Below are 17711 nucleotides of genomic sequence, written 5' to 3'. Positions count from 1 at the left end.
GGTGAAGTAACCTTTCAAAAGTGATGGGAGAAAGCTTGGCTTTGATTTTCTCCATCAGACCTGATCCACCTCACACACTGGGGCATAAAGATACTCAGAGGCCTGGCTATGCAGCCCACTTAGGAGAAGAAAGGGGCTGTGCCCGGTTCTGGTGCAGATTAGGCCAATCTTAGAGGCTATTCTAACACCAAATCTATAATCTCTAGCTAATTTCATAGGCTTATCTATTTTATCAAGGATCTTGAAAGGTAAGTTTTCTAAAGCTGCTAGCTGAGAAATACCAGGATTTCCTTTGTGGTCCTCTCTTTATTAGGAGATATTTCTTTACTGCAAGCAGACATTGCTGCTTCTGAGCTGATCCCAAATTACTTTTGTTAAAACCTATGGCTGAGCCTCGTGGTGCTAAGAGAAAGTTCATTCCCTAACCAAGAATAGTAGAAACAAATAAAATGCACACCAGTTATTTTTCTACTGCCAAAGTTACTTCATTGTCATTTTCTAATACACAATTCTCTAAATTACATACAGAAATTTCCTCCTTCTTCTAAAAAAAGTAATGAAAGTCAATGTCTGAAAGCAGAGTATTCATCTTCTGACTATTTTTACTGCAGTTTTAGGCTTTTATATCTTCACTGCATATTAGAAGCAGGGGAAAAACCCAGTAAGTAGCTGGTGAGATTGATTTCTGGAGCTGTTATTTAATCTCTGAGTTTTTTTCAGCACTTAATACAACGTAGCCAGTAGGGAACGGTCACATTTTGTGTTCATTCATCTGATTAAGGAGAAAAAGTCGCTTCCTAGTGCTATGCAATCAGCAGGGGATTAGCCCAATTACCATGGTCTGAGTCATCAGGCCCATACCACCCTCCATCAATCTCTGCACAGCCCTTCAAGTGGGGAGATGCATGGCATGGCCCTGCACCGCTGCACCCCCCACCTCCCCGGTGCCACCACCCCCAGAGCCGGGTCCCGCCATGGCCAGCCCTGGCCACTGCCAGCTCCCCTGGCCCCATGGCGAAGAGCAGCGAGGGCTGAGGAAGTTCTCACCACGGGCACCAAGGAAACATCACCACAGACAAGCCAAAGGAAAATTACTTCTTTCTGGGGTCATTTATTTGGAGCTTGGTTTAAAAGGAATGCAAGGCAGATGGGGACAGAATAAATCCACGGTGAGAAGTGAAGTGGGGTAACAAATAAGAAGACAATACTGAACTCTGCTCTTCAGGGAGCACGTTAGTATTCTTATCTATCACTATGTCCTTTTAGTGATAATACACTGGAAACAATTCAAAACCATAATAATATCAATAAGGTGTAGCTGTTACCAGAGCTCTGTTTAAATGACAAAGCTCTCTATTAATGTGACGTCATTAGTATCCTCTTCCCTGGATGTGTATATCTAATTTGCAACTAAATTATTTGGGGGGGGTTATGCTATACATGACCCCGACCTGATGCTGCAGTACTTTTATCCCCAGAGAACTGAGGGTGGGAGGGGTGAGGAGCAAGCTCTTTTCTGAACCATTGCCAAACACCGCTCTACAGCAACTTCAGTACTTGATTAGGCAAAACCTCCTTTAAAAGGCAATGGTTATTTGCAGAGAGAGTAAAGAGTGAAAGATCAGAGCTCCACTGTGCGGCACAGCCATGAGAAATTACACCATGTCTCTGCCCAAAGATGGAGAACACCACCTGTGGAGAAACCACAGCAAAATTGGTCGAGTCGTCCTCTATCCATCACAGCATCTGCAGCTTCCTTCACATGGTGAGCGAGACGGTGATAAATATGGCGTGAGCGTATTAATGTGTGTCTTTTTCCTGAGCCGCAAATAAAGCTCCCTGCAGGATCTGCCTCCCCGGGAGCAAATGCCAAGGAGAAATCCAGGGAAAACAAAGGGAGCTGGTTAATTGAGTGATGCCCACATCCCTCAACAGACATAATCCTACAGAATGGAGCATGCAGTCCCAAGCTGGCACTGTTTACAAACACAATGCCACTGGCATCGTTTCAATATCACCGTAACAGGTGAGCACACGTATAGGCTGGGAGGAAATAACATTTTTATTGACTGACAGATTGCAGTACTATATTACACTGAACATCCCATTAAAAATGGAGTGTGACCTGCCTAAAATACGGCACTGTGCAAAGGTTGGCGGTACAGTGGTCATTTTGTCAAGGTTAAGCTTTTCTGGAACAGCTATGTTGGTTATGAATGTTAAAAAAATAAATAAATATAAATTTTATCTCAAAGCCAGCTTAGGTCTGCCAGGGGAACCCCTAGACTGGGTACAGATATGCTTTTACCCACTTAGCTGGGCTGTTTGAGGAAAGTGTAACAAAAGCAGCACCTATATCTGTGTCTGCAGGGCTCAGCAGACACATTAAGCCAGCACAGCTGCTGCAGCAGCACTACTTCCACGATAAATCATCCCTGATGCAAGCTGTATGTGCGTGTGTGTATGTACATACAGATCATGTGAGTCTGTATGTACATATCCTGACTCTCAAGTCTCAGATCCAGCTGTGGCGACAGCCTTTGACCGCTTCTGGGGCATGCACAGTCCCCAGCAGCTCCCCACAGCGGTGACAGTCACTCCACTGCCACCTCCCTTCCCTCTGCACTTCTGGCCTGCCTAAAACCAGATCGATAAAGTACAAAACGGATTAAAAGTTGTTATGCAAATATAAATTTGACACTTCAGCACTGAAGATTTTGTTGGGATCTGAATTGCATCTCTGCTAATTATACATCCAGTCTTCCTCACTCTGACAACTTCATGACTGACATTTGTTTGCCTCTGATTTCTGCACCGAGCTTCCATGTCTACAGCAACCAGTGCTCGAGTACTCATCGAATATCATTACTCATCAAATACCACAGAGAATAAATGCTCTGTGTTGTCAAAAACAAGATGACCCCATGAAAGATTTTATCACTTAAAGACCTTTAAGGGATATTGTGGAACAGCCAGATAATTCTGGACGGGATGACTTTCTTGTCTTGCAAAAATTTTTCAGAGGTCTTGGGTTTGGTTTTTTTTTTTCCTTCCATCCTGAAAAGGGATTTGGAAACAAAATTAAAGATCATATATTTCTCAAAAATGACTAGTATACAAATCAGAACATGTACCCCAAATGAGAAAGATGGGAATTAAATTCCCCCTCTGCATCTTTCAGACCAGGAACTTACCTTCAAAACACATTCCCTCTGAGAAATACGTTTCATAAATAAGTTTAAAAAAAAAAAAAATCAGCAGCTTCTCTAATTACCTCTGACATAAAATTTCTGGTCTTGACTATCATTTTTCTCCTTGTCTGATAGCCACACACATTTAGGTTGGAAACATGTATATTTAAAATAATCTTTCATTGAAAGCAGAGTCAACCCTGAGTGCAGGCAGAGCTGACCATTTCATTACCTGCCGGTGCTCATGCCTGTGCAAAGGGGAATGTCCTAATACCTGCCCATTCCTGCCCCCAAACAGCAGCACAAGAATGAAGGTCTTACAATATTAGACCTCCCCTCCCATGCCATTTGCACCTTCCCTGGGGGTCAGAACCTGGCCGTTCCTACCCAGAACAACAATGTCCAGGTCAGCTTCTGGTGCTCAGCAGCTCTGAGCCAGCTCTGGGGTTAGGCTGGCTCAGACATCCTAACAGTCCAGGCAAAGCTTGCGTCTCCCAGCGATCTTTGCTGAAACAGTAATTAATGAGAAAGTGGAGATATTTCTCCTACTTGTTACGTCAGCAACACGTACACGGGCCCTGCACATGCTGAAGAGCAATGAAACATCTGCAGAGTATTTACACATATGGCATTCCACCTTTTTAGACACCACAAGCCACTGGTGTTAACAAAAGCTTTACAGTCTCCCCTGGGTTCATAAATCTCAGGGCCTATATAACTCTCCATACCCTTTAAATTCTACCTAATGTTTGGACAGACCCAGCACAGCATTTCTTTCATTGACTGCATGTTACACAGAAGCCATAAGACTCCTCGGCTGGAGCACAGCTGGGAATGCATTTTGGGGAAGCAAATACATTACCGCTAATTATGACACTGCTCATGAACACAGACAGAGAACACCAACGTTTAGAATATTGACAAAAACATATTTACTACACATGGACACCCTTGCTCGGTTTTAGCCAGTCATTTCTCAAGTACTCCTGAGCTTGGGGCTTTGTTAGCAAATGGATGAGTGGAGAGTGGGATTGGAAAGTAACCCACTACCCGGGAAGCTGCTCTCTGTTAGGCTAAGTGCACTGATATTTCTTACAGGAGAGAGAAATGCTTTCTTGGCTTCTCCTTTGACACAGCTAACTCTGGTGGGAGGAAACAGCAGAAGGACCCTGCCCAGGTGTTGCGCTGTGCTGTGCAGCTCACACTCCGTCCGTGGTCATTGCTGCTGTTGGTTTCCAGAAGCCTGCTCATTCTTGCTGAAATAGGCTGCGCCCATTAAAAAAAAAAAAAAAAAACAACCTCCAATGTGTAGAACAGATGGAAAGCATGAAATTGTGCATGGAAAAGTGGGGAGAGGATTACCAAAAAGTAGCTTTTCAGTTATTAATGTCTTCCAAAGTCTGAAGAAAAGTCTAATATTTCTTCAGTCGCTTTGGTCAGCTCATGTTCTTAAAATTCAAGGAAATTATAATTTTGAAGACAGCATTTAAAAGCCACACTGGATTTCAAACTTTTTTAAACCATGAGACAGAGGAATTGGTGGATCACAACAGATAAGGCTAGAAGGAGCCAAAACGCACTGAAGTTGAAAGGTATCTCCAAAAGCTCCAGTAGGGCTTGGTCCAGAGTTTGCCTTGTACTCTAACCATCCTAAAGGCTGCTGGCAACGACATAGTATGATTTCTCTTTTTTCATAGTGATAGTCCCATGAATTGATAAATGCTGCCTCATTTGAAAGCCAGGTGCTTAGTCCCTGGCTCTAATAACACTCTGCAGACTGATGACTGGTTAATTGACAGGCATTTTTGGGATACCTGGTGGTGAATATCAACAACAAAGTGAAATGTCAGCAAGTGAGTGAGATATATTGCAAGGCTTACATGGATTATGAGAAGTTGTATTATCAAATAAGAGAATGAATTCAAGGGATAAGGCAAGTGTAGAATCAGAGCATCCAGCAGGATAGTGATAGTTAAGTCCAGGGAGATAATTTTATAAACGTAGATCTAACGGCTTTACTCAGGTTGTCATCCTTTCTTGTATAACCAGTAGGCTTATTCAAAGATCGTGTTAGTAATCAACTCAAGTAGAAGTGGCAACGTGAGTAGAAAAGGGACTGCACAGAGGAATAGTTAGGTTGAACAAAAGCAAAATTACAATTTCCCTGCTGCCTGCTAATGACTTAATGACCTCAAATGGGATCCATAGGGTGCTGCAAGAGGAAGCTGTCTTTTGAAATTCAAGCAGGAGTCTCATATCTGTTATGCTAATTTCCAGACACTAATGTGACCAATTTTATACATAAACAACAATTTCATCTGTCATTTTGGGCTCAAGTTGCAATCCTTTTCAGTAAAAAAAATATCAGCAAGTAATTTATAATGTCCCTTAGGCTAGAATTGTGACCCTGGTGTCATCCAGAAAACAAGCCGCGTTAATCACCCGGCTGCAATGCCATGAAAATAAACATCACTTTATGAGCAGTCACCTGTTCTTACATACCTGTTACTGTGTGCATCACATGCACCATCTTACATTTATAATCAGGCGGGCCAGAAAATAAAAACTCTGCTTAATAAAATGGTTCATATTTCACCACTGAGTTTTGTCTGTTGTAAGGCTGAGCTGGAACAACTGTGCATGGCTTTGGGAAGGCACAGGAGAAAAACATGTTGGTAAGAAAATTGCTGTGGATATCCAGTGTTCAATCACCATTTCTTGAGATGCCTGATTTCCCAGCAGTTTCCCAGCCATGATACTGTGCAATCAATATTCCCCCCTGCACGTATAAACGAAATGACTGGCTTCCAATCTGCAGCCTCTAGACCTCTAAGGAGGACATGGAGTGATTTTAAGTTGTCCAAGAAAGGGGCTTTCAAAAGCAAGCTTCTGCACTCTACATATGGTTGGGTGGGGATTTTTTTGGTGTCCACAAATTGCTAGAAACTGAAGTTCTCTAAATGAAGTTTTAAACAGGCTAATGGGAGTGGTAACCATCAAAATCATGAGGCTTAACTTGCCGTCTCATAAAACCGGTGCAAGCGCTACTGCCAACAAGGGGTCCCTCAGTCTTTTTGCTGCACACTGAGGAGCCTTTGTAACAGTCATCTCCTTGAAACATTTGCCCAAAACTTTTAATTTTAACAGGTGAGAATTTGCTTACATCAAGCACTTTCTAGTCACCTGTAATAAACACATGCATACACAGTTTGCACAAAGCACTTCAATCCTTGCATTTTGTAAGCTCAGAATGAAACATTCAGCTGGAAAATTGGAAAAAGTCTCAGTATAGTAAGAGATTATAACTGAACAGAATTATCATAAATTACTATGAGAATAAATATATATTCTTTTTAAACATTGCAAAGTCTGAGTTCACATTTAAGAAATTGTTTCATTGTAACAGCGCTTAAATACCTATAATTACATGTTGGTTTCTACTGTTCAGAACATTTTATATGCACACGTAAGACAAATGCTCAGATATAAATCCCAGGTGGTGATTATTTTTAATAGTTCAATTATTTTCTCATCATAATCACTGGGGTACAATTCCTGTTAAACTATTCAGCATTCCTTGAGAAAGTTCAGTAAAAATCAATCTGATTTACTTTAAGGTAAGGGTTTCCCAGCTCTGCTCTCTCCCCCTTCTTTGCTCAAATAAATATAAACGTGTATTAGCTATGGGGAGAATCAATGAAATTATTTTAAATTTGCAATTCAGCCAAGTGTCTGCAAATTCAACTAATTATTTATATTCTGAGTCTTGTTGATGCTGCTGTTACTGAAAAGCTCAACAGCCCATCTCTTTAATGTAAGCAATAACTGAGGCTTTTACACCTCCATTTCATTAAAGTTGAAACATTTTGTGGCCTAGTTAGTGGTTTTCTAATTATTTACTGGAAATTTACTGGAAAACGTGAAAAAAGTTTGGTCTCCTGAAATGCATTTTATAAAGTAGCACATTTTCGATAGGTGCCAATAACTTAGTACACATGCTGTATAAAAAGTTTTGGATGTTGGATGTTTTACAATTGTAACTGGTGCTGTTTGCTTCCTCTAGGGTTTCTCTGAAGAGCTTTTGGTGGAGGTCAGAGAGCAGTGGGTCCCTCCAGACCCCGCACAGCAGGTCCTGCTCCAGGAAGCTGTGTAAAGAAACCCAAAAACCATCATTTTCCCTACTCTGGCAGTAAGAAAGCAATTAGCCTGATGTTAGAAAACCCTGACAGGGATGAGGAAAGCCTGCCAAAAGACTGCAGGGCAATGAATTTCAACCCGCAATATGACAAACAGTGGTGAAAATACCTCAAAATCAATTTGAATCCACAAGGATGAGTTCACCACAAAGACCTACCCTCCCACGGTTGCTAAACACCCCGTGACATTTATCAGAGGAGTACAGGTAACAACCTCACTTCTGCTTGGCAGATTACATTCTGCCTCCCTGAACTCACCTTTAAAATCTCAAATGGATTGCACATTATTCATTTCCTGTTTCAAAATGTCCATTATTAGCAAAAATGACATCTCGGTAGAGAGAGAAATTATTTCAGTGTAATCTGCAAATCAATTTGTAAGGATTTCAGCAAAGCAATTAGGGGAATTTCTGGACTACACACACTGTGTAATGTGAGAGTTCATCTTGACTGATAGACCTGTCAGGATTTCCATCCAAAAGTAGAGCTGCGTTTCCCTCCTCTTTACCCCACCTTTTCATGAGTTATATCTGAAAGTTTTGTTCTTTCCTGTATTTATTATTGGTGCTTTGGCACTTTACCCAATTTTAATCCATTTTAAACCTCCTGTTGTCCCACTGAGCAGAACAGATGTCAAGCGGGACTGGAGAAAAAGGAAAAATTGATGGCACATCTACAATGCTCAGAAGCTACCAAAGAGAAATGCAAACCCAGTTAAACCTCTAAAATGTGCCGAGTGCTCACTGGGCAGGGGAAAGCAAGACTGACCAAAGATGAGTTTGGGTGCATCATGCAGTCTGCAGGATGACAACCATTCTCAATGTTCCCTAATAAAATAAGTAAAATGCAGGATCACAAGTTAAAAGCTCTGCCAACAGGCCCCAGGGTGTCATTTTAGGAAGCTATATGGCTGCTTTTTTTAAAAAAAAAAGATTTTTTTTTTCCCTCTTCTCCTCTAAGTGCAGTGAATTCATAGCTGTGTTCCAGTTTCTTTTGAACTAGGCACCAGAGACATCATAAATAACAACCTTGCTGCCATCTCATTAAGGCTCAGAAATTTTCCAGCCATTAAAAAACTGAATTCCTTTCACATTTGCAGGTTGTACCATCTCACTGGCAGCTCCCTCTGAAAGGCTCCCTGACATCCCAAGCTTAGTGCAAAAAAATCAAAACCTTAATTCATCCTCCCTCTTCTCCCCTAGTTCTTTGTTAGAAATGTCACATCCACAATGCAGTATCCTTGGCCCCATATCTCTATCTCCAGTTCCCCCTTCCCTCTTCTTACAGCCTGTGTCAGTCAAATTTGTTAAGACCCATTATTTTTCTTTTCGTCCTTGGAGGCCATCATTTCCCAGTTTGATTATTGCACTTTTCCTTCTGGGGCCCCCTTCTTCACTATAATCTTTTCTAGTCAGTACAAAACCAGTCTCCCTTTCAGCCTTGTGTATCCCCTCAAACCTAGCTGGTAGGTTAGTTTAGATAGTTAGCCTAACCTTAGTTTAAGTAATTAAATCTTGCATATGTGTAAGGAAATGTCTTATGAGAAGCTGGCATCCACACACCAAGCCTAGTTCTTGTTTTGATCTGCATGTCCCTGCATCATCTCCCCAGGGTAGGAAAGAAATTCATTAAGTATTTAACCAACTTCCAGAGCTTTTGTGTTGGAAACAGAAATAAACAAAGAACAGCTGAGCTGGTCAAAAGCATCCAGCTGGGATCCTCTTCCCTAAGCTTCAGACACAGTCATGCCGGCTGCACTGGGAGGGAACACAAACACAGATAAACAGAACATTCAAAATAATTAGATACCCACAACACTGCAAATGGCTTAAATAGGGGCTTTCATGCTCTGAAAGAGTGGGATGGAGCTGTTCATGACAGATTTTTTGTGGCTGCATCTGAACTGACTATTAAACCTAACAATGGAGCAGAAGAGTGAATGCAAGGCAAGAGCAGCCTGCACCATCCGTGCAGTCAGAAGGAAGTTTTCACTTCCTACTCTATGTACACCATGCTGCAGCCCTTATACACAGACGGTGCGTGGCCCTTAGGAGCAAAGCAGAGGATACGTTGTGACCGAGGAGTGGGAAGAGTTCCAGGTGAGCTGCTGCAAGCACAGGAGATTTGAAGGTAATATCAAATGGCAGATGGAAATCTAGCATCCACAGACTAGCGTGAAATCCAAAACATTACAGAATTAACAACTAATTATTATTTTCTCTTATTTTGCTGTCCTATTAAACTGTCTTTATCTCAACCCACGGGTTTTACTTCTTTTTTCCTTCATTCTCTCCCCCATCCCACAAGAGGGGGGAGGGTGAGGGAGCAGCTGTGTGGTGCTTGGTTGCTGACTGGGGTTAAACCACGGACACCATTCTGTATCCTTTTGTAACAGAGGTAGATAAAAATGGTTTCCCCCTGATGCCCTAGAGTATTTTCATTTTTAAAATATCAAGTAAAAAAAATAAGAAAGCCTGTTTAGTGACTGCTTTTACCTATAGTTATGCCTAAGATATGCCATTTTGTGGCACTTCATGGAGAAATATGTATGTCAGAACTCAGAATTAGTAAGTTTTGCCTGCAGTCATTGTGACAAACCATTTATTTCTGACTGTATTCAGCCACCACATGTGGCTCTCCATGCAACCTGACAGCTGCCACTGGTGGTGCGCTCTCCTGAGCAGTCCTCGTTAGTACAGCTCCTTACCTTATCATTTAAGAAAAAGAAATGACTATGGAATTGGTCCCAAATGTGCACCTCTCCCTTCAACTAAAATTCAAGGGATGAGGCAAAACACACAACATCTGGCAGAGAATGGTATATTTTGTATGTTAATCAGCAGTAGAGAGCAAATAAAACATGTTCTGGAAATAGAAAATTGACTTCCTCCAAATCAGGAGAGACTATAAGTATATATATGCCTACTCCAAAAGGAGAAGCACATGATGGACTGCATACAAAAGCGTCTCCAGTCAAAGGCAGGGTAACTCCGCAGCCTGGATGCTGTTCAGCAGGCAGAGGAAGCACTCTGCCTCCCACAAAGGCTGGGGTTCCTGGATAAGGGAAACGCCTTCCCTCCAGTATATAGACTTCAGGCATTATTTAAGGGAGTAAGGTCAAAAAAATATTTTGCTTTTTTGACTTTCTTGTTTGGTACCTTTTTAGCCTCTTTGATGCTGTGTCCTTGGAACTGAAAGCTCAAAAAGCAACTACAGGAAAGTGAATTTTTATTCTTCTCCAGTCTTTTGTCAGGACAAAAGCATTTGCGTACTGAACGACCTGTGGAGAAGCACAAAACAACAGTTCAATCACCCATTCCAAATCAGAAACACAAGGTAAAGGCCAAACAACTGGGAACATGCTCAAGGATTATACATTTCCTTATGCGACTTCATTCCTCTAAAAAGCTTCTGTTCCTGAAAGTACTATTACTTTTTTTTTTTAAAAAAAATCTCCTTTAAAACAAATTCTGGAATGGCAGAAAGGCATTAATAAAGTGACCATGGTATTACTTTGAGCATATTTTCAGTGCTCATGAAATATATTGAACATATTCAACTGGCAGCTCTGTAAAATAAAAACTTCTATGGTTAGGAAGAGCTGAACGGGAGACAGAATATGCTTCTTGCTTAGCTCCAGGCATGTCTCTTTAACCCTAACATATTAAGGAAGCATGTCTAGAGGGGAAAAGATAGTTCAGTCATCACGTCAGAAATTAATCAAGTATCCAAGTATCCATTTTGGATACCCACATGTCCAAAAATTGTTTGTCATAAATGATTAGGTTGCGTTTAAACCGTTAATAGGAACAGGAGTTTTCTTATTGCTTAGCCAACCAATTCTGCCAAGCAAAAGATATTTTTGTTTCTTTGTTTGGCTGTGTAATAGTTTGCATATTACAAATTGTGAATAGTTACTTATGATTATACAACAATAATTAGAATATTAAATAGTCCAACTTTATGGCATCAGTCCAAAATCATTTGCTGCAGCATATAAGCTAGTGTATGAAATTTGCTGAAGCCAGAGTTTTGCTACGGCTGTAAAACCACAAGACTAACATACAAAACACAGCGTTCAAATACAGAGACATTTATGAACCTTAAACACCTGTGTTTAGAGACTATGAGATCTGTGATGCTTGGAACAAGAGAAAGTGCTTACAAAGTAGACACACTCCTATTCTTTGGCCAGACAGTAATCATAAAAATAGTTTCTATTTGGGGCATTTAATCTCATCTTCAAGATCTCTCATAGAGGAGTATGGTGATAAAACACGGGGCTTGCTTTGGCTTTCGCAACACTGAAATCAATCAAGTATCTGTATGCAGTCCAAAGGGACGATAAATCCTGTTTGTCTCACCTACAACCAGTTTTCTGAAAACAAAAGCTGTAACAATTTACAGAACCTCAGATCTCTATATTTATCCTTTCTCTGAGAGCTAGAAGTGAAGACACAAGCCACCACCCCCACCACCCCTTTTTTTAATAAACATCATCTTTAACAGACCCCCTTTTTTTCAGTGGTAGATTTCTTGCTACAGCTGAAAAAAAAAAAAAAGAGCTGAAGCTTTTGCTTGAGGCAGAAGATGTTTGAAGTGTTTGAAACAAAGCACTCGGCTCCATGGAGTGGCCTAGATTATACTTCATATAAATGAAGTTATTGTATTAACCTCAACATTCATCCTGAATTATGACAAAGTTTAAAATGCCTTAGATCTGTTATGAAAAACAATATCATGAAAAATCCTTCCTATTATAACTGTTTAATTTACTACCTCCTTCTACATATATATTCTAGTTGCAAGACATGTTTGTTTTCTTTGTTGGTAAATATTAGAACAATATGACAGATTAAATTAGAAAAAAAATGTGCTGTTGCGAACTCTTAGTTACAGAATTACTTGCTTCCACTGCATTGCCTAGATAATTCACTGATCTATATACCCTAATAAATATTCACACAGGTCAGTCTCAAGCACAGATCCTTGTTAGGCAGAAGCATCTCAGTTTCTGGAGCCAAGAGAACACAAGACAGTCATTTTCTTTGCATCATGTCCAGACACCTTTGGTTACCCCTAGCCGAAATTACCAGGTGCCCAATTACAGCCGAATTAGCTGGCAGCAGCCTTCATGCAGGTTCGACATGAGATGTGAACTCGTGCCAGTGGGTGTGTAGTGAGACTCATTAGCTGCTCTGTAACAGTGACTGAGCAAGTCCACAGAGCACGGGACTGAAAACACAACTTGAAGTCTAGGGTAGAGACAAAAAAGACATAGGAGGAAGAAATATCAGAGGCATAGAAGAACACCCATGTGCAGAAATATTAAACACAGGAGGACTCTCCAGTTTATGAAAGCAATTACTGAGGAAGGACAGCTGGGACCTGTTGTACTGAGAACAGTTAGTTGCGGTTTCTCATCATACAACAACAAGATACAACCAGGCACTGAGCTTAAAATAGCAAAAAGGAAGCATTTTTTTTCACATAATAAATAATCATATAATGGGAACTATTGTTACACAAGCATGTAAAGATAAAAAACATAAACTACTTCAAAAACTGTTTTAAAAATTCATGGACTGCCCAGAGGAGGATCACTGCCCACTTGTCCTCTTCTTTTTCCTCAGCACCCGGCCAGTTACCACTGCCAGGGATGAGATATGGACCAGGAAGCTATAGGACTCACTCACTTAGCTTCATGAGGTAGAAAGCACCCATCTCAATTCAAATGCCCAGGGAGTTCAAAGCAGCAGCAATACCAATGAAAATTTAAGATTTGCCCATCAGAATAAATAATATACTGAATAGGCAAGAAGTATATATCAAGCTTGTTATTGCCATTCTTTGCTAAGAGAATTAGAGCTGGGATTGAGAGATTGCGAGCAACTCCACTATTTCTTACCTGAATTGCAGAGCTTCTTTCAAACAGTCTTTCAAAACAGAAGTTTGTGTGCTTAATATTTACTTACTTTTATTTGTATTGAAACAAGCAAAGAAATCCAGGCTCTAGATGTCCTTGCCACTACTCATAAATGCAATTTAGTTCACCAAACCCCAATATGTTAAAATAATCTTTATAAATAATTATGAACTGACACCTCAGAGCTAACATAGCTGAAATGACAAATTAGAGATGTCATCTCACGATGTGCGTTAGCCCACTGTCACTCAAAGCCAATGTATTTTTACTCATATCAAATTAGAATTGCCAGCTACTGTGGATTTTTTTCCTTGAACAAGGTAGAGCTGAAAGCTCTACAGAAAGAAACCTGATTCCAAAGCATTTCTTTTGGAGCAATCGATAAACCATCTGCATGTGCCACTGATGTTGGACAGGGAGCAGGGCTGCTCTGTGTCAAAATGCTCACATGACAGGAGTGTGTCTTTGGAAAACAAAACATAAAGGCTAATACAAAGGTCTTTTATAAGCTGACAAAAAGATTACAAATGTGAGCAAAGGTGTCTTGGACAGCAATAAAACAAATAACCAGACTGTTCTTCCTCCAGAAGTCCCAGGCAAGGGAACAGGTAGAGCTTTCTGGACTCTTAGAAGAGCAACATCAGACACCAAAGCATCCTTCTCAAGTAGGTATGCGTGAAACAGAGGTGCAGTTTGTGGAGTAGTATGCGTGGAAATGATCCGGGGGGGCAGGAGGAGGGGGAGAATTACTCTCACCTTTTTCTACCTTTTGTTCCATCAGCAGTTAATATTTGCTGCTGGCACTGCCTCTTTCTCAGCTAACCATCTTAAACTCCTCTTCTTTCTTCAAGCAGGTATCACTGAATCTGCATTGGTCTTGCAGATGCAGAAACCAATACAGCTTTCCCAGGCAGTGGTTTTTGAACCGTTGTCACTCAGCCTTCTACATTCAACATAATAAGTGACCGGATCAGCAACAGGGACACACTCTCCTTGAGCTGTTGCTTGGACATTGCTATTTGAAATCAAGTCTATGAAATGATACTGTGCACGATAGACCCTAGCTGTTGGATCTATTTTCATTTATGTGCATTGGTGAAACCTGAAAATGAATGTCCAAGAATGAATGTGTGGTTGCTATCACCAGCTGCAAAGGTGCAAACAGTGTGCAGTTCGGCCTGCACACCTGCCTAAAATTCAGAAAAGCCCAGCTGGTTTCAAGGAACAGCTAGGATTCCTGAGCCTTTTGTTGTCACTGCAATGTCACTTCGATAACGCAAAATGAAGAGCCCCTATTCAAACAGGAGCTTCTGCATTGTCAAAGATCCTGAAAAGTTTGTGAGCAGCAAGAGAACTCAGACAGTAAGGGAGGCACAGACTTCAGCTCAGGGTTATTTAGCATGTAATTTGATTTCATGTGTTTTCCTGCTTTGTATTCATTGATTTCAAATCCTTCCTCAGTACCCCTTTCTGCCACAATAGCTATGGTAAATTGCCAGCTCAGATTGGATAGGCAAGTGGCCAGCTGAGACTATGGACGCAATTAACGTGTACTTTAACAACCCACCTCAAACTTTCAATCTATACAACAATGCATCTATGTAAAAACATCTTCTTGTCAGAGTCCTCTCATTTTTTTTTATCATCTCTATCTCATATTTGTTACATTCCATTCACTCATCACAACATCTCATAATTTAAATTGTAAACTGTTGAGGACAAAAAAATGTTCTGTCTTGCTCTATTCTTGTGCAATGAGACCATGAACAATGAGACCCTTCCACAATAGCTCCTCTGGAAATTAATACACATAATAATATTACTATAACCTTCCAACCATTTCCTTATCATTTCGAAGTATATGATTTTCCTGTATTTTTTGAGCAGAGCAGTGGAAGCTGCTGTCTGATTTGCATTCAAATGTGAATAGGATGCCAAGTGCTGCACCTCTTTGCACCGCATGCTCCTTACAGCATGCATCTTCCACAGAGAAAAGTGTGTTGTAGCAGCAGAAGATTAAATGAATCCAGACAGTTTTTGTCCTTCAGGGAAAGACGCCTTGTTTTTGTCACGCTGCAGTTTGTCGGTGCTCCAAAGTCACAGGGTAGCAATCCGCAGTACATGGCATCTCAGTATAGCAATGGAAATCAAAAATGGAAATTGTGTTCGTCTTTGGGGAAAAATGATCTTTCATACAACATCTACTGACCAAAATGCTGCAACTCTGGTGGGTAGGAATCATTTAAGCAACCGTCGGCTTCCCACAGACCAATGAAGGAAACAGATGGGTCTTCACACATTCCTGCTGCATAATTTCCCTCTCCCTGGTTCCCTTAATGCAGAACACACAAAACAAGACACTGACAACATGAAGTTCATCTGAATGTTTCCGTTCAGCCAAACCTGTTTCAAAAAGCAAACCTGACATCAAAAACCCACCTAGGGAGTGTTTCCCACAAAAACCCTGCTCAGAGAGAGCACACAGAAATGGAAAGTCTTGCTGCCTGCCACAGGAATAAAAGCTCTTGGGCTTCAACGACCCATCCATTAGTAGCTGTGAATAGTAACAGCAGCCTGTAAGTATGAGTACTATGCCCTGAAATGATCGCTTCCTACTGTTTTGCTGATGGGCAAGGGTGTTTTTAACATTTTAGTTCTTTTTTACACTAAACAACCAGGATTAACATCACAGTTCTTTTGATAGTGTGATTCTGTGCATTCACAGAAATGAAAATCTACACAGGAAAATTTTTTTTTGAGATATTTGTCTTCTAATAACCATGAGTTATAAACAAAGTCCCTCAGATGTCAGTCACAAGACCTCCTGTTTTTCTAAGGATCCGATGGCTTTTTGACGCATGCAGCCAACTTCTCATGTCCTCCTGCTTAGCTCAGTACTTCACAACCAGTTCATCCACACAGAAAATAAACTTATTGATACCTTTATCCATCCCTTCCCTATTCCAAAGCTACTCTGTGACCCCAAGGGCCCAGCCGGACTCCTTTCAGTGCTAACAACTGCTCTGAATCATGAGCAACTGCAGCAGTGATTGCTAACAGAAACCTCACTCTCCTTTCTTTACCCCTGGGAAGTTAAGATTTTACCAGTCACTTACAAACGTCCCACAGAGACTAGTTTAGAAGTATATGTTTATTAGACTTCAGTCTTCCACCTGGCAGAACAAACAGATGCAGAGTAACCCATGGCTTTAATAATTTTCCCTCTGCAGGCACAGTTCGCCCATACAGCTAATTCATGCTGTAGATTCTGCTCAGTGAAGCACTGCAAATTATCCACAGAAGAAAAAAAAAAAACCAAAACATTTCCAGAGAGTAGATTTAGATTAAGCATCATTCAAGGATTTGCATGCAGGACTCTCACCACCCTGAACCATGAAGACATTAACACCATGATACATTGGAAAGACACACTGAATGCATTTGTTTATTTAGAGCACAGAGAAGAGCCAATGTTTCATTCCCGAAACAATCATTCAGCAACAGTTGAAAATTAAAACTCTTCAACAGTACCCAGGAATAGGATGTGGTGGTGTTTGTTTGGCTTTAATTCAAATATTTAGACATCTGGAATTGAAAGGAATGCCAACAACCTTCAGCTTACTGGTAGAGAGAGGAAATAAGATACTTCTAGTATATTCTTACCACTTAATTTTAGTTCACACAACTAAAAGCACTAGTCCTAACCAACTTACCTCCTTGTACAGCTATATATTGAGGATTCAATGTCATGTAAGATCTCTGAGTTTTCTAAGCAGCTGGGTCAAGGTACGCTGCACAGTTCACCTGCCTGGCAGACCTGAGTTCATAATCCTCAGCTGAAAAACGTCACAAACAACACACACTTTAGTCCACTGCTACGAATTGCAGCTCTGTTAAGACATCAGTTGATACCAATTGTTCAGTAAAGGAGAAAGGGCTTATTCACTTCTTTAAAATGTCAGTTTAACAATGTTTGTTAAAAATGGTCATTACTAAAGCTTGGGATGCACTTAGACATTTCTTCCATGTTCATGGACAACATCAGGTCTTACTAATCAAATGTTCTCTACAGATATGATGATTAAGAAGGTGACAACGAATAACACTATGTCCACTTTCTTTTTCCTGTTTTAAGATATTGCTCTTGCAGGCTACAGAAACACTCCTCAGGTAATTTTTGCTACAGAAAACTATTCTTGCAGCTGTAATCAATGAGGAAGACAGGTTTATGTCTGATAACACGAATGGAAAAAAGTAACTTCTTGAGAACAAACTTCATCACTGGCAAAAAGCTCCAACTGACTGTAAGAAACTTTAATAAGAAACTATAATTAAGAAATGTAGCATTTTTCTAAACAGTTTAAGTGCCATTAAAAGCTCTTTTTAAAAAAGTTCTTT

The sequence above is a fragment of the Phalacrocorax aristotelis genome, chromosome 3 (genome assembly GCF_949628215.1).
Source record: "Phalacrocorax aristotelis chromosome 3, bGulAri2.1, whole genome shotgun sequence".
Lineage (NCBI taxonomy): Eukaryota > Metazoa > Chordata > Aves > Suliformes > Phalacrocoracidae > Phalacrocorax > Phalacrocorax aristotelis.
This window is presented reverse-complemented; position numbering follows the sequence as displayed.